General features: G+C 38.2%; 1 protein-coding gene across 1 annotated transcript in view; it reads right to left on the reverse strand.

Moving 5' to 3' along the window:
- Positions 1–9,535, reverse strand: part of LOC149792629 (beta-1,3-galactosyltransferase 5-like) — a 55,382-nt gene extending 45,847 nt beyond the window's left edge. The window contains exon 1 of the mRNA XM_089969421.1: positions 9,512–9,535. The gene's annotated coding sequence lies outside the window, so the exon portion shown is untranslated. The remainder of the gene's footprint in view (positions 1–9,511) is intronic.
- Positions 9,536–23,004: the final 13,469 nt, after the last annotated feature.

Genomic DNA, 23,004 nt, shown 5'->3' on the forward strand with positions numbered 1-23,004 from the left:
TACGATAATTCAGAGTCAGTCCTTTCACTTTGCACGTCGTGTGCACTTCTCCTTGTTTGTCCCGGTATTCGTAGCCGTAATTTTTGGGACCGCCACTGACGAAACTTAGAATCTTGTCGTCGGGATGTTCGTCTGTCCAGGCTCCTAAACGGTCTCCTTCGATGTTAGGGTGATGTTGAATCGGGTGATGGATGTAAATGCAACTGTCCGTGTCAAAGTACAGGACGCGTTCTTCTAACAGTTCTAAAGCTTCGTACAATTTTAAGCGAGCATGGGCTGTCACGTAAGCCGCAATGATGACATTTCCAAAAGGGTCGTCTTGCACAAAGTCCAGATCTTCTTCGTAATTGACCAAGATCAAATTCTCTCGAACGACGTCCACGTGTTTCATGTATTTGGTTTTGTCGTGAATCATCTGGAAGTAGCGGGAAGGTTCTGTCAAATATTCCGTCTTGGGTAAACACGGTCGTTGTGCCATTTTGCCCCACAAGCAATTTAACATCACTTTGGCAAACGATCGCCTGCCTTCGTTTTTCTCGATGTGGTCTAAAGTGATGCCTTCTTGTTCGTAGTATTTCTCTTTGAATTGTATTTGGTCTTCGGGAGTGTGACACCAGGAAGGATAGCCGCTGGCTTCTTGCTTCAGTTTCAAAAAGGCATCCACGTAGTCGGCGAAAATGCCTTTCTGCGTGGGGTCACCCTTGCGGTATTGTTGTGTCTTGGGAAAGTGGCAAATTTCGTACACTTCTAACAGTTGGTATCCCATGTCCATAGCTTTGAACAATTCTACGCTGACCCAGGTTCCCGTCAAGGCCCGTTCTTCCTGGGTGTGCTGACAAAGCTGATCTTGGTTGCACGTTTCGGCACAAGTACGGCACAAGGGAAACATCAATTTGCCTTGACAATGGTGAGGTAAGACGGGATGGTATAGGTTCGTGGGAGGCAAAACTTTGCACTTGATCAAGCCTTCGTATTGTCGAATGTTTTTCAGGTCGATGTGTTCCGTCAGCAATTGTGGGTGCCCTACGGGAAAACGACAATATTTGCACACGTAGGGATACAGCGAACACACGTCCAAGTATTTGATTTCTTCTCCTTTCTCTTCGTCGGCTTGGTACAGCAAACAGGTGGCATTGGTCCTTCCTCCGTACAAACTATCCCTCGGGTTCAGCGGGTCCACGAACTGGTAACTTTCCACGAGGCGTTTAAACTCGGGATCGGTTTTCATACGGTGATCGTATTCGTGTTCCCACATTTCCACCACTTGGTATCCTTGCTGTTCCAACTTTAGGCGCCGCTGACAAGTGTCCTGGTACAAGTCTTCCATGGTTCGTTGCAAAAACTGATTTTTAGTGCCACGGTCAGGGTAACAGACGGGACATCCGTGAAATAAGCAACCGTTAAACTCGTACACGATCTTGGGGTTTTCTAAGTCCCAGCCATCGACCGAATACGTTCCGATGGTCTTTTCGCCCCCTCCGTTGCGGGCATGCTGAATCCACTTGTCTTCCTTGTCGCACAAGTAATGTAACCAACGTAGGGCTTTGACCGAGTATTGACGTTTGACAAAGTGGGTCGTTTGAGGACTGATGACAGCCACGGTCTTTTCAGGCATGAATCGTTGTCGATACACTAAGGAACACGCTTTGGCAATGGTGCAAGCTTCTTTCAAAGGATCGACCCCTCCGTGTTCCATGAACAGTTCTCGAAATTTTCCACAGCAACGCCGTAAAATGTCCACGTCGGAACGACAATACTTTAGCATTTCTTCCTGAAAGTCGAAGGGGTCCGAGGCGTGAATCTGGTACCAAGCGTAGAAAGCTTCTCGTTGTTCGGTACGCATGTTGTCGGGGTCGTAATAGTGAGCCTCAGGCAAATGGGGTAGAACGGCGTGTTGATTGGCTTCCGTATTGAAAAAGTGTGGAAAGTACCCTTTAGCCATTTCTGTCATTCCAAACGTTTTAGGCATTCGACTCAAAGGCATGGCCAAATAGCTCATCGAATCTTTAAACTGCACTTGTCCCACTTGCATGAAAATGATTTTGGCTCCGTTCAAAGTCACTTTAGGACGTTCGGTGCCTTGTTCCGTATAATATCTGAGAAGAAACTGTCCATCGTATCCGGAGAAATTGTGAGCCATCACCGTGGCATGACGATGACAATCTCCGTAACGTTCGATGTCCTCTTGGCTCCACGTCTTGTCGACGGGGTCTAAGGCCCATTGGGCAAAATCGGCTAACGTGTTCGGTCCCCGAAAGATTTTTTCACGCCCTCCGGGTATCTTGCTGCAGTGAGGGCAATGACTGAAGATAGGTTCTTGAATGCACTTCTCGCACGCTCGATGAGCCACGCAGAAATTAGGAATGTGAATGCCAGTTTCTTGCATGCATTCGAAATCGAAAAAGATGAAATTGCCTTTCTTCTTGTGACCGTCCTCTTTCTCTGGTGGGGGTTGGTATTTTTGCACGTAACATTGGTGTTCCAAGTCCACGATGTGGTGACAAATGTGACATTTTTTCTTTCCTGAACATACGTGTGCCTTGGTATTATTGGTACGTATGACTTGTTCACACGTAGAGCACAATCTCAGCAGTTGACAAGCGCATTTCTTCTGTGAACCTTGCGTTTTCAGATGTTGTTGGTAACAGGTAGGGCTGACAAACGTGCGCAGACAAGTGGAACAAGGCACTGGTTCTTCGCTCAGACAGGGTGAAGAGGCCAAACATCCTGTGCATTTCGATCCACAATGCTTGTGTTGCTCTCGATTGTTATAACCATGGTCACATTTCTCACAATAATAACAGTATCTCAGGAATCCAGTGATACTGGTAATGGTATCGAAATGGTCATCGTGATGATAAAGGTGAATGTATTTTCCGTCCTTAAAATTTTGGCCTCGAAACAACAGAGGTCCGCGCACTTCTTGAGGGTGCACTTTCAAGGTGTATCGTGGAGCTAGGGCATCTTGCAATTTTTGCATCTCAGGAATGCCACAGGGTGTGTCTTTGGACAGTCCGGCTTGTTGTAACAGGAGTTCTGCTTCGTTTCGTTGTTTGGCTCGATCGGAACGTTGAATAGTGTCCCAGGTTCTTTTCCATTCTACCGTGTCGTTCTTGTTGGCATAGGTTCGTCCCACCACGATGGCACGGGCTAAACACATCTGGTCATGAGGGTTGTTAATTCGGACGAGACTCTTTTTGGTGTTGCGAAGGTCGTCCACCAATAACATCTTTTTGCGTCCTGTCCCTTGAGGAGGAGAGACGTGGGTCATGTCCAGTGTGGCTTTACCATCGGTGATGTCAAACTGATCATTAGATTGTTGTACGTGTTGAATCTTGTCCATGACTTTGGAAGCAGTCAATTCTGCAGGGGTGCTAAACTCGATCCAAACAGGGGATTTCAAACCGTCGTGTTGTATGGAAAGTCTCAAGCGATCGTCTTCTTTGGGTTGACATTGTCGCTTGAGTGCAGTGAGCAAAGAATCCCACACCTCGGTGATGAACACTTCTGCTTTCTCTAACGGTACTTCAGCCTTGAAATCTTTAAACTTCACCGTGTATTTGTAAGCCGTGGTTCTAAATTTTCTAGAGGAGCGCTTTTCCGTCTCTCGAATGGAATAGTACTTTTCAGGGTTGACAAAGGGTGATGAACTTGGTTTAGAGGGTTCGGATTCTGGTTCACTCATGTCCTCTTCAAAATCACTGACATGAATTTGTGCCAAGATTTCAGCCCTGGTACGAGGCGAGAGATCACGTTTCTGCCTCTTACTTTCTTCTTTTTTCTTCTCGAATGAATGGGATCGTTTCATCTTGAAAGCAAAAAGTCAAATGACTCAAGTTCAAACACCATAAACTACTTTATAGTCATAGCAGACCAGCGTATATAAAAGGGTGTGTGTCTTGTCCTTTCACTATTCATTTCACTCTCAAGCCGAGCACAACGATGGAAGAGACTGACCAGATGGAACGTTTCGTCAGAGCTTTGCGAGGGGTCATTAGAAAATTCTCTTCAGACCAGCCTACGGACTACTCTCCTTCCTTTAGAGATAAAAGTCAAGATACTTGCTATATCTGTCAGAAGAAAGGACATTGGTCTTCAGAGTGTCCAGACCGTCAAAAAAGAAAAAAAACAGGGGATAAAAAAGACAAAAGTCAAGATACCTGTTATTATTGTAAAGAAAAAGGACATTGGTCTCCAGATTGCCCAAAAAAGAAACAAGAGGAGTCAGAAGAAAAGAGGAATTCTTCAGAAGAAGAGAGGGATTCTTCAGAGGAAGAGAGGGATTCTTCTGAGGAAGAAAGAAGACAGGTGAAGAAAAAGAAACAGGAGAAAAAAAGAAGAAGGGAAGAAAGCGAGGAGGAAGAAGAAGAGGAAAAGAGTGTGACGGTGAAGAAATTAAAAAAACAGAGAGACTAAACAAGGAGAAAAGAAGAAATTAATGAACTTTTCTTTATTAAAGTGTTGTGTTATAAATTGTGAATTGGATTGTAAAAAATGGAGAAAAGAATAAATGAATGATATAAGGTAAGAGTCTTTGAGTTTTGATTTTAAAATAAGAAGCTACACTCACGCACTCATACACAGACACGTACTAAAAGGGTAACATGGGTGAGTTTTTTTTTGAGTTATTGGCAAATTGAAATTGTATTTCTTTTCGAGAAATGTGGGTGGCCCTGAAAAGGGCCTTTTTTCTTCATGGTGTAGGGGTGAGTTTAAGCAATCAATTTTAACTGCCTTAAGCCTTTGCCACGGCCAAGGCCTACTTCTGGACTGCGTAATGTTGATGATGATAATGATTGGGTTGAAATCACTAAGGGTGGTACGGTAGGCTTAGTCACAGGGTTGACGTGTTTGGCTCGGGAAGGTCGTATTCTCTTCGGTCGTGATAAAGAAGTCTGATACATTTGTTTCAGACTTCTTAACTCCGCTAAAATGTCCAACAGTACCGTGACCGTTTGATTTTCACCCTCTTGTTTCTTTGCTGCTACTTCTTCTTCTTGCTGTTGTTGCTGTTGTTTTTTTCTTACCTCTTCTTCTTGTTGCTGTTGCTGTAGGAGAAAAGCCTGTTCCGCTTCCTTTTGTCGTTGTATAAATTTCTCCAATTCTTCTTTCTGTCTTTGTCTAAAATTCTCCACTTGCGGTAATGAAGAAAGTAACGAAGGTTCCGGAACAAATTCTTGCGAGGAGAGAAAATCCACAAAATCCCAATTCACCTCTTCTGAAAGTAAGTCCGGGTTCCCTTGGGCAGTCTCCCCTGCTGGTGCACCCCACTGGATCGTTTTCTGAGTTTCCGTCATGTTGAATCACTGTCGCATAGATTGACTGCACACAAGCGCTAGCGAATCTATATTGACTACGTGACGTCACAGACTGCTCTCTTCGGATTGGATGCGAGCTGACTGAATTCTGTAACGCGTGTTCAGATTGGTAAATGAACTCAATCCGTTTCAATCCTTCCTCCGCCTATAAATAAGCGCCGTTCACTGCATTGATTCACCTGTTCTCGTCGCTTCAAGATGTGGACTACAGTTGAGTCATCCACCCTTGTGTCTTCCATGATGTTTCGGACAGACTTGCTCATGTATGTCCGATCGAAGTGGACCGTTGTCCACAGGACAAACACCAGCCTGTGGATACGTAGGATCTACGTCGAAAGACAAGGATGCCTGAAAAGAGTGCTGATGTACGGACCAACAGTAAGACGCAGCCTAAGGACAAGAAGAAGACCAATGCGGTGCCATTTATGTTAATGAATACATTAACATAAAACCCAAAGGCCCTTTTCAGGGCCAGCCATATTTCTCGAAAAGAGATAGTCTTTGAATTGCCTACCCCTTTTTTAAAAAAAATTTTTTTAAATTTTTTAAAAAAAATTCCATGTTAAATTCCCCTTGTCCGTAAAGTGACCCACGATTTATTGCCATGTTCAATTCCCCTTGTCCGTAAAGTGACCCACGATTTATTGCCATGTTAAATTCCCTTGTCCGTAAAGTGACCCACGATTTTTCTCCATGTTAAATTTCCCTTGTCCGTAAAGTGACCCAGGGGTGTTTTTAATGCTAATTCCCATTGTCCGTAAAGCGCCCCCCTTCACTACTCCCGTGTCATGTTGAAATTATCAACAACCACTCACTTGCTAGTTTTGTTAAAATAATCAACTGATAGGATTGCAGGATTATGGTTTTAGTATTTATCTACACATTAATTTTAATGTTATTCATTAAATATGGCATGCTTCACTGCTTTCTTTGCTTTGTATTGTTATCAATGTCAGAAAACAATCTAGACCTTACAGGGCTTCTTGAATTCCAATTGTAGCATTATCTCCTACATTTCTGACTTTCATAATTATATTCTATGTGTAATCTTTATCACATAATATTTTGACAAATGCATTCTATGAATTGTATATTTTTCCTTAAGTTATCTGCCCATTAGGTAAAAAAGGAATTAAATTAAGTAAAAAATACCCCAAGACAATCTAATCAAGATATACTTCCTAGATACAGCGATATCTGCCCTTACTGCCACATGACAGGTTGTTTTTGTTGTAAGGTTTAATGCCATTTTTCAGCACACGATAGGCTATACATGGCAGCCAGTATTAATGGTGGAGGAAAAGCCCGGGAAAACCCCGGAAACAACCACCGATCCAAGAGAAGCAAATGGCAAGCTTTCTCACATACCCACATTAGCTGAAGCCACATGACAGGTTTATTTACTGTGTCAAACTGATTTTATGAAGAACACGGCAGTTAAAATAACTCCAAATAATCCAAGAGCCCTTTGCTAATTTTAAAACAAATTTATATATATATATATATATATATATATATATATATATATATATATATATATATATATATATATATATATATATATATATATGTTAATTTATAAACAAAAACTGTTATGTTTTCAGTAAAAAATAACTTGTGGAAATCAGACCATGATAACTTGCTCTAGGTGGGGTTTATGGTCAATGTATTGCAGCACATGCCTGTGATTGTGCCAGTGTTTGCCTGTTGGCGCAATTGATATCAACACCATTTATCTGATATATGCAATGCTTATTGCCTTGAGGTATAATGCAACAAGACAACTACACAGGAAATACCTGGCTAAGTAGAGGGAGCACATCTACAGTCAGACACTACTGTCACTTGATGTACAGTTGAACAATCACAGGGCAAAGTTGTTTTTGCTTGTCAAAAAGAGAAAGCTGAACTTAACATTTTTTTTTAATACTTAGTCACCCACTTCGCCTGGTAGCATGGGTCCTGAATTATGCAAAAATCTTCCTAAGGTGGAAGACGCAACTAATGGAGCCCTAGTAAGTTACTGAATATGAATAATTTAACAGACTCTTTAAAGAACTTTACAATGAAAATGCAGCATTTTGTATGTGTGACCAAGGTTTTGTCACGGAAATTAAATATCACTTTTTGGGAGACAACCAAATTGTAAATGTGATTAGAATATGGAATGTGCCTGGTCTAGATTTAGGGTGGTCACATGCACTAGGTAGTACTAAAATGTACGATGAATCACCTGATATTTATGTTTTGGTTGCACCAGACCACAAATATCATGTTATATTGTAGGACTGGGGCACCAGGCTATTCTTTATTTCAAGTACTTGCTGTTTATGTAATAATTATTAGTACACAATTTTTATAATTACTCTATATTAAGATTTTTCCAATAAATTTTACCAAAGGACCATTTTAAAGGCAAAAATTCTAAATTCTATGAACCAGGCCCTACTCTCAAAACTGCAAAAATCTCTGCTTTTGAAACAAGTCTTTGAACAATCCAACAAGACATGTGGAGGTATGCATGCTAAAATCTAATTGTTATTATCTGCAGATACTGCAGATACCCAATGGTTGACACCAATACCTTAGTTAAAAAAGTGCCCATTCCTAGAAAAAGGTGCCACACTACTTATTTAAAAAGTTATATCACTGACCCTAATCTGAATATTTTTCTTCTCTCAGGACAATGGAAATGAATATGAGCAAAATATCGAAATTAAAGCCCTTTATTTTTGTATATATCATACATATGCTATTATATATCCTATTAAAAATGAGATTCAAAAGTATCTTCTGATTGATTTTCGTGAACGCTGATAGCTAAGAGTGTATACCTTATGGCCGAAATTGTGTGCCATAGACAAACCATTCAAGACATTACAGGAGTACTTTATGTTTTCATGTTCTCACTAGATCGCTGTTTTAATCTCCAGAAAAGTCAGTCTTAATTTGCTTTTGGAAATGTCATGCTGTTCTTAAATTTTTTTAAAAATAATACCGTAATGTATACTCTAACGCTGTATTATTGCGGGCTCTATATTATCGCGGCAAATGGGATTTCCCAATTAATTTTGGACACGTGCTGTCTAGCAGTTGTTTACATATGTAAAGCTGTAGCCAGTAAGGATGCAAATATCGTACAGCACAATATCCTCTAAAATGTCTACATTTTTTTATAAGTTTACAATGAAAAAGAATGAATATAACTTTTTTGTAAAGTGCATTCATTTACGTTTATCGTCATATAGAAAACTCCAATCAAAATTGCTATACCAGCATTGGCTTTGATAATGAATTATATTCAGTGTATTGTCTGATGTTTGATGAGTATAGGTCATATACTGCTTGTGTCATACATGTCCTTACAAGGTTAAGCTTGGAATTTCATTCCATGGTAACCAATATGGACCAAAATTTACAAAATGTTACTTATGATCATACTTCTCATATATAAATAAGAATATAATGACAGTTAAACGTTCTTGAAATCAGTAATATTTCAATAATAATATTAATAATAGTTGTTATATATTCACATTTCATTGCCCACACTGCATTTAAAATTCATATACTCAGTAAAGTTAAATAATAATTGCTTTTAATTTTATTCATGGAATTACAGTTGAATTACATGTGTGTTTGATTTTATTATTGGATCCTTTCATTTATGTTGGAAATATTATGCCTGTACAAGCGGGGACATTTATTTTCATAGGTAAGAGGTATTTTATATTTATTATAATACCTGCGTGCCACCATACGTAAATTAGGCTAATACCGCGATAATGTAAAGTTGTTCCCTCATGGTACGTTAATCTGGGTCAGTCACTATATGCTGTTATATTTACCTTTACGAGCTTCGATTGACAAAGCATTCTTATAGGAATAGAAAGAGGAAAGTCATTGAAACTTTATAAATAATAAGTAAGCAGCAATAGCAAAACAGTTTTTATACCACCGATAAGAACATAAGTACCGCGATAATACAGCGTTCCAGGCTATACAGTACTGTAACTATCATCAATGCTCTTCAACGGCGTGAAAAGGATGACCTATATATATCATTATTACAGTACAAAGACACCCAATTTGAAAAGCAATTCTTGCAAGTCAAGAGTCTCATGAATAAAACACACTATGAGCAAAAGTCATTACTTAAATCATTGAGAAAAACACTATAAAGTGATACTTACAATGACCAGTGATCCCTGGCTAATACCGTCAATGTAACAGCTAAATGCAAAACTATTTTACGAAAAGAACTTAAAGGTTGTAATAATAATTGAAGATTAAATGTATACAAATTGCATATATTAAAACTTTAATAAAATGTATTATAAGTCAATGCAAAATATAATAAAAATGTGATATACGCTTCATTAATGTCTTTCATGTAACTAATAGTCAATAAATTCGTTTTGTTTATTTATATATTTATAGTTAAAAAAAAACAGTACCTGAAGAGAACACAAAATATTGCGGTTTCTTCTAAGGTCTCACTGGACAGTTTATCTGGTGAATTTTCATCCGACGATGACCAATTACAGAAAAATGAGAATAATTTTACACTGAAGATACAAATAAAAACAAACTAATGATTTTTGTAGAAAGCATACATGTGAGATTTTGACTGCAGTAATCAGGTTAATTCCTGATGCAACTGGTGGTTTTTATACTGAACCAACACTGCCACCAACCCCTAAATTATACATTCATTTTTGACAAGAAATAGCTATTTTGAATATGTTTATGTGACAAGGCAGCTAAAAGAATCAGTATGTGCTTTGTGCATGAATAAAGTTCACTAGTACTATAACAAATTAGCATACTTTTCATCACCCCTCAACCATCTAGATTTTTAGATATTTACCTCTGTAGCAGACACACATAAATACGTAAGCCAAGTCGACAGCTCATTTGCAGCCCAAGTTACGCATTTGATCTCCAATGCAAATCTAACTGTGACAGGTAGTCACTAACAAGCCAACCTATTTCCAAGCCTAACTCAAAGTAAATCTGAACCACATTATAGATTTAGCTTATGTGTGAATTTTTAAATGCTAGGCTTGTGATAATTAGGTTCATGCCTTCTACCTTAAAAATTAGGGGGTGTCAAAATACGAAACTATCCAGTGAGACCTAATGCATTTCAAAAAGTTGAGTGTGTTATGAGTTGTCATTGAATTTGATCTTAAAGAAAAGCCATTACAAAGTGTTAATTACTATTTTAAATCATTTCATTAAATATCCTAAAAATATTACTTGACTTTGATAAAAGTGGAAGCATTTTTTAAAATGTCGCCTTAATAGTTATTTAGTGACGGTGGGGCTAAACACAACTTTAACACACGTATACATTTTTGCATAACAATATTTAATAACTAGATGTATATCTTAAGTAGAAAACATTAAATATTAGTTAAAGGCGATATTATAATACTTACATGAAATTCTGTATGTGAAGAAATGAGATAGGTAATGTAAAGCACGAGTGCAAACATCAAGGTGACACAAATTTGGTCACCCTAATGCTACTGTCGCCATAATGACTACCCAGTGACAATGAACTGTCGCCGTAATGACGGTTTCGCTGTAACACACACACACACACACACACACACACACACACAAACACACATACATACATACATATATATATATATATATATATATATATATATATATATATATATATATATATATATATATATATATATATATATATATATATATATATATATATATATATATATATATATATAATAATAATAATAATGAGGACTTTGTATAGCACCTAATCTTTAGAAGCTCTAAGCGCTTTACAACATTAGACAACACCTGTAAGATAAAAAACTAACATATAAAGATATGATTTCAAAAACAAAAACCATGAAATTAGAAAACATTAAAAAGCATGCTGAGAATATGTAAGGTAGGAAACATTATTAGGTCTTTAAGTTTGTTCTTGCAGTCGAAATAAGCGAGTTTTGAGAGCCCTCTTGAATGGGGTCACTGTGTCTTTATGTCTAAGTTCAGTAGGAAATTCATTCCACCTTGCTGGGCCCTGGTATGCAAAAGAACGCTGTCCATATGATTTTGTTTTCATAGCTGGAATAATGAGTATACGATTGTCAGAAGAGGAGCGTAAGTATCTTGCTGGTGTGTACACATGGGTGAGGTCGGATAGGTATGTTGGACTAGAGTCCGACAGTAAAACGTAGCACAGAGAACACATTTTGTGTTTGATTCTGGATTGAATGGATAGCCACTGTAGGGTACAGAGCAGCGGGGAGGTGTGCTTTGGTCGTGGTACTCTAAGTATGATCCGAGCAGCTGTGTTTTGAACTTTTTGAACTTTCTAGAGCAGATATTGAGATGAACCAGAAAGAATTGAGTAACAATAGTCTAGTCTTGAAAGTACTAATGAACACAAGTGTTTTAGTGGCATCAACTTAAATATATTTGCGAATTGAGCTGATGCGTCTCAGCTCAAGATATGCAGCCTTGCATATGTTCATGACATGTTGGTACAATGTGAGAGTACTGTCCAGAGTAACACCTAGATGTCGTACTGATTGTGTGAGTTTAATGTTGGTGCTGCTGATATTTATTGTTTCAGGTAAAGGATGTGAATGAGAAAGTCTTGTGTTGTGATCATAATGGCCTCAGTTTTATCATCATTCATCTGCAGTTTGTTACATGTCATCCATGATTTCACATCAGAAATGCACCTCTCTACACCTTGGATGGTAGCATCAACTTCAGTTGGGTGGCTAGATTTGTATATTTGGGTGTCATCCGCATACATTTGGTCAGACACTGGATGATGATCTATGGCACTTGAGAGCGACTGAGTGTACAGAATGAAGAGAACAGGTCCAAGAACAGACCCCTGTGCAACACCACAACATAGATCAACTGGGCTGGAGTGTATTCCATTTACAGATACAATTTGTGTCCTGTTGACCAAGTAGGACTTGAACCACAGTAATGCTGTATCATGAATGCCAAATACATACTGGACACGGTGAAGTAATATATCATGGTCTATTTGTCAAATGCTGCAGACAAATCAAGGAGGGTGAGGACTATAATCTTTCCGCTATCCAACGCAGAGAGAATGTCATTAACTACTTTTAGAAGAGTATTTTCAGTACTGTGGCAAGGGCAATATGCAGATTGTACATTGCTAAAAAGACTGTTTGAATTTAGATGAGATACAAGTTGGGATAGAACAAACCTTTCTAAGATTTTTTATATGAATGGGTGGTTAGAAACTGGGCGGTATTTCTTTAAATCGTTATGGTCTAGTGTTGGTTTCTTCAGCAGAGGCTTTATAATGGCAGTTTTTAAAAATGATGGGAATTCCCCGGATGAGAGAGAGAGAGGTATTAATAACATCAGTTAGTGAAGGCAATACTGGATCTAAACACTCAAGCAGCAGTGATGTTGGAATTGGGTCAAGTTCACATGACTTTGGTGCACTCTTCATCCCGTTTGTACGTACGAAATCCATACAGACAGGTTCAAATGCTGCTAATAGTTACCGCTCAAATTCTGTATCCTAACTGTATGGTGACGGCGAGTCAGTTGAAATTGTGGTGTCAAGCTTATCTCTAATTGTTTGTACTTTGTCACGGAAGAAATTTGCAAACATGTCCGGAAGGTCGGCTGGAGAGAAGGTAGTTGGAAGTGGTGTAGATTTGTTCCTTGACATTAGCTTGTTATTAATCTCGAAGAGCTCTTTGCAGCTGGAACTTTCCATGATCTTAGTAGTGTAGTGGGCTGATTTCACTGGATGGACTATGTTTGTGACATTCTTCCTAGCGGCTTTATAGAGTTTCTTATGAATAGTGAGTCTCGTGGAAAGCCAGAGCCTCTCAGCTTTACAGCGGTCTCTTTTAGCAGCGCGAAGCTGGTCCCTAACACTGCTATACCATGGTGAACACTTTTGAATTGATACTCTGCACTTGGTAGCTGGTGCATGTTTGTCAAGCAATGAACGCAGGCAGTTATCGAGTTGTTCTGCGGTAGGAGGTAAGCAAGTAGTGAAGGTAGTTTGGATGTCGTGTATTAGTTTGGTTCTATTTATTATACGGAAGTTTCTCATAGTAGCAGATAAAGTTGGAGGGTTAGGGACCGATACGTCAAGATGGCATATAATGCAGAGGTGATCTGATGCAAGGTCATGGGATACCAGGGAGGACCTTAGAATGTTATCATCGGGTCTATGCAGAATCCAGTCTAAAATGTGACCATGTTTATGGGTGGGTTGGTTAACCGACTGTTTCAAGCTGAACACATTAATGGAATCTATGAGTTTTGATGTATTTGGGTTTCCGGGACAGTGAAAGTGAAAGTTGAAATCTCCAAGAATAACCAGGTTGCCAGCTATCGAATTTCCATAGTCCAGGAGATTCGGAAACTGCTCCAAAAAGAGAAACTCAGCCAACTTGTTTTTTTCTACTAGGAGGTGGGCGGTATAGGCAGAAAAAATGGACTGGCCTTTGCTCCATTGTGAGTGTGGTTTGGACTAGTTCAAACGATGTGTAGTCGAAATTGAATGTTGTGGTGTGGTTAAGACGTTTTATCATGGTTTTCTTGTGATGACAGCAATTCCACCTCCGCGAGAATTACGGGGGAACGACTTGATGGAGTAACCAGTGTGTGTTAGATCCGCACACTTGGGCTCATCGCCTGATGTTTTTAGCCATGTTTCTGTCAGGAAAAATAGGTCAATATTGTGGTCGTTGATAAAATTAACTATTTCTGTGCGCTTTTCCGGTGGTCCTACTGACTGGGCATTGAATAATGCAATACGCAGAGGTATCTCCTGGATAGTTGACACAAAGGTTGACGAATTAATAGGGATTTGAATCAGGTTATCTAAATTAACAGTCGATTTTTTTTTAAAATTGTTGAACCGAAATAAGGGAGATAACTGGAATTCTTCTTCCTGTTCTACGCCGGCCAGCTTTGAAACAACGTTTCTTTTTTCGCTTCTGTTTACATTAAGATAATGATGAATGAAGTCCCAGTTCGTTTAGTCTAGAGCACAGTGTAGTGTGGAGAGCCAAAGAGTGATCTTTTAAAGCAATTAATGAGGGTCCATCGTAGCATGAATGGGTTGACTGGCGACTATCACGTGATGGCGATTTGTTCAAAAACAGTGGAGCAAGACGGCTGAGAAAAAGTCTAATTGCTCTCATTTCCAAAACAATGAGATGAAGAAACACATATGAATTCAACAGCCAATACATCGTGAACACAATAACGTAGATGAAAACAGGCAACAAACACAAATATCATGAAAACGGCAATAAAAAACGGAACGGCTGCTTCAAGCCGGTTAAGCCTTAGCGGCCATCTTGTTTCATATACATGCACTTATTACTCTTTCAACTCTTCTATGGATAAAAAGTAGTGACAATGAACTACAGTAATCATCTAGTATATCAGCCATATTAAGCTGAGTTATAGCAGAGGCTACCTGTGGTTGGTTATGTCGACCCTAAATATTCCCTCGTGCCAATTTTGTATTCTAATCATGTTTTATTTATCAATAACTTAATGAAATAAAGACGCTGCCACATTAACGCTTATTGAGGCTCTCTTTGTGCCGGTCATGTATTGCAACGTTGAATTATGACAGCATGTACTACATGCCAGTTTCAATAATAAATATGATATTATTATTGTACGGGGTACTATCTGTTCTCAAACCTATTGGTCTCCAATGTATGTGTCTGTATATTATGAATGATTCTAGCTGTCACTGGCATTGAGCTGAATCAAGACCAGGTATCCGTATCAGATTTATCTATTTCCTACACCTGCAATAGAACATTTACGTCGTCAATTGATAAGTACATTAGCAGTATCGTGACACTAATGGGATTCATTGAAAATCTTTGAGCGAGGCTTCGATGAGAGTTTTATATTATAATATGGGTAATTTAAACGAGGACTTAGTCAATGCGGACTTTACAAATTTCAGAGCCGTAATGCTCTTTTTAATAACGATGCAAAATAAATAACTAAGTCGACAAGAACCACGCATCGCGCCAGGATTGGAAGAGCGCAAAAGAGGGATATTATTTAACTCGGTTAATAAATTCAATATTAAATCATTACCCTTTGAGACTATATATATGTATATATATATATATATATATATATATATATATATATATATATATATATATATATATATATATATATATATATATATATATATAACTTTGTAACAGAAGAAACCAAAACCATCAAGTTTTGTAACACTTAATTTATAATTTGATTAACAAAGTTGTAAAATGAAAATATAAGAAGAACTTTCATTATTATGATCTGAATCCAAAACAATCATAAAAACTTATATTCAAGTCGAAAAGAATCGAATGTTCCGAGTGAATTTTCTCAGATGTTGTATCACAAAAGTGTTTTCCAGAACTCCTTTGAATAATCCACAATAGTCCCAGAATAATGTTATAATCGAAATGAGCACTTTGTAATTCCAGTGAATATTTCTAAGAAACATATCCTCTGAAGTTATCGAAATACAGCATTAAACACACTTGCTGACTGATTTTTACATCCGAAACAAAACTACGAGATAGCAAGGAATCCAAAATGTAAAAGAAGCCAAAATATGAATGAATATGATTGCTCAGTTCTCTCCGTATATACGCCTTCAAGAGTCTATTACGACTATATGTCGCAATATATTCCACGTGGGAGATTTTGCTACGCAATCAAATATTTCACAATACCTCTCCGGGCAACCAAACCCATGTTAACGGAAATAATTTAATTCTTCTTAGAACCCACACGACCCCAATGTTAAATTACTTCAAACTTATTATTTGAAATTTGACAAGATCTATTTATAGATCATATGCAGTCAACATGCACCGTAATGTCGTAAAATAGAATCCCTACCTCCGAACAATAATAGCAATGTAATATCTTCTTTATGGATAATCACTATAATATAAAGTCGTAGACAAAAATTACACACAATATAGGATGAAAGATGTACCAAGAGTTATATAAATATAGATATTTATAACACCATAACCACTCATGGACAAAATAAAGATTTCTTTTTCTATATCAACTTCATGGTAGATTTTGTTTTTCCCGTTTGGTACATCTGGAAAGAAGTGCTTATATTCACATAAATAATGATTTAATTCATTCTTTACCTGCGGATGTAGATATGAAAGGCTAATTGATTCCCTGCATCTGCCAGTCTCTGAATACTTAAGATAGGTCACATACCTACCTTCTAAATTGGTTCAGGAGATATTGAAAGTCCCATTCCAGTAAAGTTATATCAGAGTTTTACGGCGCCGGTAGCGAGGCCATAGGAGTGAGGTTCCTTGCCCAAGGACACTCTATGGTAGCGTCCTAGGCCGATCTGTTTGTGTGATTCGAACCCGCACCGTATGGAAATGATTCTGGCATGTTAATCACCTATATGCAATCTTTCATAGGAAATCCATAAAGTATGCTCCTGTGTGCTTTACAAAGCAATACAATTTGGCGAGAAAGGTGATATGGCTATCCGTACCGGCTAAATGGGCGTACTTAGAATATCGCCTCTGATCAAAAAGGGCAAGCAAATTAAAATGTGGAAAAGAAAATTTCTAATAATAATTTGATTTCGTGTGCCAAACAGCACCCCTCTTTTATTACGTTTAATATATCATCTTTTCTCATGTGATGTGTTGTCATAAATCAAAATAGACAAGGTGATATTTAGAAGATTATATAAATGAAGGAGTACAAACAATGGTGTATAACTAATGCTTTCTATGATAGAGTCCTTAAAAAAGTCTTCTGGTAAAATTTTCGTGAGTTAAATAAGGCAGCGTTAAATAAATTTCATAAGTCTGAAGCTGGTGTCTGTTCTGTTCTGGTGTGTTGGATTCAAGCATGTTTGATTGCAGAAGGTGAAAACGTACAGAGTCAGAGTCTTCAAATTGCAATTAAGAAAACATATGATACATTTAGATATATATACTCTGTGTCTGCATGCTTCAGAAATAAATATAAACTATAATAGCAATAAAAACTGTCGAGGATGGTAAGAATCTATATAAATACGACTATTCAAAACCATACATCAAGTACATAATATGTAACAATAGGAAAAGATGCCGTGAGTTATTAGTCTCAAGGTATTTATGGATAATTGTGCGAAAATATTCATATTTTGATTAAATATTCTTTACTACAGTATTATCATTTACAAATGGGTGTATTATATCAAGTATGGGTAGATTTATATTCTCATTAAACTAACATTGTTGTCCGTTTTGATTTATAGGTTTGAAGACTTGAGAACAACCGTCATTGTCCAACTCACTGAGTGTTCATTGCACTTCGCTCAGTTTACATCCGTTGGAGTTTCCCAGACTGTGTAGAGTTTCACAAACTGTAATATTTCACCAGTTTCCTGATGATTATCACAAAAAGATTGGAAAAATCCCATTGCGAAAAAGCCGATATTTGTGCAAAATTGTTAATTGAATATTCATCCATTAATATTTTTAAGTTGTTTAACATTACACTTACAATACAAAGTAACTGATAAAAATAAAACAAATATTAGCAAATGAAGAGATTGCACTTATATCAAGTCACTGGAGACCTCATGTGTTCCTAGATTGTATCTCATGGAAATTTCACAATATCCCGATGGACTGGCCCGGCAAAGAAAGGCACAGCAACACAAGCAGGTAATTTTCTCTAGAGGCAATTAGAGATAAACTGTAACCGACCCAGATTGATCCAGTGGTAGGAGTTTTGCTTTTACAATCACGAGTCCTGCATGCGAATCACTGAGCCAACGCAACGTGTCCCCTGCATTCATTAGTCGTCTCTTACTACATGTAGGAGCTGACAAGGGAACTGAACTTTGGAAGTAAAATGAACGCAGGAAAACAACGTGATATAATCAGAGGCAAAATATGACTACCCTTTGTTTTCTGTGTGGGTTCCTTTTACATTTTGTATGTATATATCTAATAATAACTAAAAACAGACACGTTTCACATGTATTACTCTTTCAGCCCTCATGAGGATAAAACGCATTTACGCGTGGAATAAACTATATTGTTAGTATATCACTCGTGCTAAGAAGTGTAATATCTGCATGTACCATTGGGCTCTTGCAATATCTGTCTTAGAAGACAACACTTCATCATCTAAGAAGGCAGCCTTCAGCAACCTCAAAAGGATTGTTCAGTGCAAAATCTGATAGTTGCAAGACTCATAGCTGAGGAATATGGCAGATGAGATTCAGTCCTACGTAGACATAAATGAACTTTTTCTTTGACAGGCCACAGTCATCTGGAACATCTCAAAAACTGAATGATGACTTCGCCACGCCGCTCACTGACAAAAGGAAGACATTTTAAGATATTTCAAAACTGGGCAGAACAAAACAATATCATCCTCAATCGATAGCCATCTCTGTCAGCTAGGAAGGAACTGGTCGATTGCTCCTAGTGGAAATCCACATAACATTTGCTCATCATCCAACGCTGACAGAAACTGTAAAAGCAACTGACCTGCTGTAAAAGTGCAAAGCTCGTGGAATGAAGCATATGTTATACAGGCAGAACGTTTCACAGCAATTGGTTCGTACATGACCCACAAATTTACTCATCTCTTCAAGACAATGTAGACTCAGGAAACTCTACCCCATATGGACAAGATGCATCCATCTTGGACCTTAAAATCGCCAGGCTATCAATGAAGACATTTCACAAAGGCATCGAAATGATTCTTAATACGTCGGAAAAATACACCAAACAGGATAAGAATGGACGCCTGACAGATGTGTTCAAGTTGTACACATTTCCCCGTTACAATCTATCTCCGGGTCGAGTTATATTCCAAAATCTGAAATTATTCTACGACCGATATTCAGAAATAGCCTCAGAAATACATACAGCACGAACGTGCATTAACGTTGGTAACATTGAATGTCCTATGCAAATTATTCACATTAGAAACTTTGAAAGACACAATACTATTATTGTCGTCAATGTGTTTCTAGGGAATAAAGTTGCGCAACCGACGACTATCCCCACATACACAAAATAAAGAATCGTGCATGTGGTTTGATACAGATTTGCTATTTGTGTTGATTCCTACTCTAGGTACCATTATGTATGAAATATAAATTTCCAAACAATGGTATACATAAATAGTAAGTAAGGGGAGAAAATTAGGACAAGTTAGACGAACTCATTTACCACTAATCTAGGCACTTTATTCATCGTTATCTCGAGCATGCAAACAATTTTCAAGTCCGCAATCAAATGCAAAACCTTGTCAACTGTCATGATCTGTATTTAAAAATAGATGCTCGCGGATATCTTTGATGCGTTGCGTGATAAAGCTATGTATTTGTAAAAGTTCAACCCTTCACATTACTTCACGTCACCGGAAATGACCTTGAATGTGTTGCTTTCAAAAACTAAGGTGGACTAGGAATTACTCACTGATAGTAATATGCATATGTTTATTGAGCGTTCACTTTCGGTAGTAAGTTCTATGTCAAGTCATCGATACCCTTGCAGAAGCAACCCAAATGTTGAAGGATATGAACCGCTGTCACAAACAGTTAATTCATGTACTTTATGTCAAATCTTGTATGTGTGGGCAATGATGAAGCTCCTTCTGTTAGCAAGATTCACTAGTACGACAGCAACAGCGACTGTCGATACCTCTTTTGGAGTTTATCTCGAATCCTCTGAAGAACTTCACCAAACACGTACTGATTATCCGCTAGCAATAAAAGCGTTATCAATGCCTCGCGAGTGGTTGTAACTTATCATGGTGGATTTGCGGACGAATCCAGAAGAAAGCTTTGTTTAATCTTCAAACCAAAATCAACTATGCAGTGCACGTACGAAACCTGCAAATTGAGAATGCGTGTAACTGAAGTCCAAAGGATGCTTGAATGTCATCAATACGACCGGATGGCGAAGTATATATAAAAAATAGCCATGAATGAGTTTGAAAAAGACATTTTCAGGCTCATGAATAATTCCGTATTTGGAAAAACAATGGAAAACTTGCATAAGCGAATTATGGTCAACCTTGACATTAAACAAGATAAGTTTCATTGGCTTAATGCCGACCCAGATATCGAATCCAAGGAGATCTTCGTTGGTGGACTCGTTGCCATGCATACAAAAAATTGAAACTGGAGCTGACAAAGCGTGTTCACGTGGCGTGTCAGTGCTGGACATGTCTAAACTGTTCATGTGTTACTTTTATTATAAACTCGAGCCGTTTTATCAGGATCGTTTCAAGCTTCTTTATACTGACGCATATAACCACCGACGATATTAATTCGGATATTGCATCAGACACATCAGTGAACGAATCTGACAACAGTGAGTATCCGAAAGATCAGAAACGTACCTGAGAGGATTCCATAAGTATCATCCGAGTAGCATTCACAGATGCATACACGGATTGAATAATTTAAATGACTAGCTCTCCAAATGATCTTCAGAGGTCCTGTTTTTGTTGCTCTTTACAGACCTTACAACAAAGATAGTTGTAACATACTGACAGTTGGCCTGGATTCAACTCATTGTCTCCTGATAGTACAAGTATTAAGAGCATGTAGTGTAATAATAAAGGGTTTTGCATTTTTGATTACTGATTGATGTCACAACCCTTTACCCCGCATAACGCAGAGCTCATATTACACGAACCCATGTGATGTAATAAGCAAATGTTACCTATATGCGCTCATGCAATAGTCAAGTGGAGTAACAGGATATGACCTACAAAACCGCTGTTATAATACTACTATAATACTCACTCTGTTTCACCTCCTGTTAATCACCTATATGTTTTGGCTCGCCACGGTTTATATGTGCTCGAGGTGGCCGATGGGTTTCCATTTCTACGTTGTATCGAACTCAGTAATATTAATTATCGTTTCTTTCATTGCTACAGAATACAGTTTACTAATCGTATCGAGACTACTTTGTGCAGCTGCGAGAAGTTCTAAATAGATAAAAGAATAGAGCCGTGATGAATTTACTAACACCTTCAGTCCAAACGGTTGCTATTGATATGGCTCAAGCAGCAATTCCGATTGGTCTACCTATAATAGCTGCCATAGTCGTAATTTCTGCCACACACAGACCAACGGTAGCTGCTGCGACGATTTCGCAAATAGCTTATACGGCCATACACAGGTGTTTGTATTTCATGCGTAGCGCGGTTATACGTCTAATATTAAAGACAAATGCTAAAGACGATAAAGTATCCTTCCTAAAAAACGTTTGAGTCCTTCGAACTGAATTTTATCTCCGACAACTCCGACAACTATAGGTCTTGGCAGTACATATGTGAAAACGTCTTGAAACGGAGTGTCTGTATTGGCACATATTAGTGAAGAAACAATTCGCAGTAGATTATTTATCAATACTGTACTCCACTCGCCATATATGATACAATCCTGATTTGCTAGCTTTTAAGATATGGCATTCAAATCTATCAATGTTATCCCCATCTATAACGCAAAAACTAAATTGGCCACTTGTTATAACATGATCTCTTTCTCTACTTTGCTGGTCAATATTCCTTTGACATATTCTAAAGAAGCTACTTATTATGGACAATTTTGTGATCTTTGCATCCGTATATTGTTTCAACGCAGATACGGCTACAGCCATACAATTCTTGATAAATGCTACTGACATACCAGAATTTATGAATTGCCCGTTGTCGCTGATATCAGCCATGTTCATTACGACGGCTCCTCGCATCCCCACGACAATATCTTGAATGTTCACGTTATATATTCACAGTTTTCCAGTTGGATCTTCAAACATTACACGCACGACCTGGTCGACACCATCAACAAACATGTTATTAAACTCACCTAAATCCGCTTTAGTGCAAACCTGCGGCGATGCACTTTATGGCTCTTCGTCGGGACCTAGCGTCCACAAATGTCAATAGGCATTTGTATTAAATTAATCAGTTTTTGCGGGGTTGGTGAATGCTAGAGTGCACGCAACATTTCAACAATAAAATGACAAAATGAATTTATAACGGCAGCCATGAATAAAACAGCGGTTGTCCATCCGCATCAGGTTAAATAATCAAAAACTTCAAGTTGAGGTGCAATGCCATACGAATCAAAATATGAGAAGATCTTTGGGTGCCACCATATATGCAACCCAATGTGTTCCAGGTCCTGGTTTTGAATCCAGGTTTGCGATGCCGGTTGCCCTAGTGCGATGAATCATTTATGCAAGTACATCCCGCATTAATACACCTCGAAATGGTTGAATGACATTGTAATCGCTAAGAAATCAAATTGAGCAAAAGATACGTAAGAAGCTTCGCTTCCATCATAGACGAATATAGAGCCGAAGACCATTTTCTTCGGGAATTTGTGGTTCCCACGCCAGCAAAATTGAAGACTTTTTACATTTTTATGCGTCCTGCAACTACCCTTTCCAAAGCCATCCCAGATTCAGTTCTAACTTCCACTAACGCAACCGCTTTTGCAATCACAGGAGACGCAGCTGCTAACACTGAATTGGCTGTGAGAAATGAATATATTCCACCGGTCTTTCGCACTTTGACACATATGATCTTGACAACTTTAATTTCACCGAGGTGTTCTTTTGCCTTT

The sequence above is a fragment of the Sinohyriopsis cumingii genome, chromosome 9 (genome assembly GCF_028554795.1).
Source record: "Sinohyriopsis cumingii isolate HCF-2022 chromosome 9, ASM2855479v2, whole genome shotgun sequence".
In the NCBI taxonomy this organism is placed as follows: domain Eukaryota; kingdom Metazoa; phylum Mollusca; class Bivalvia; order Unionida; family Unionidae; genus Sinohyriopsis; species Sinohyriopsis cumingii.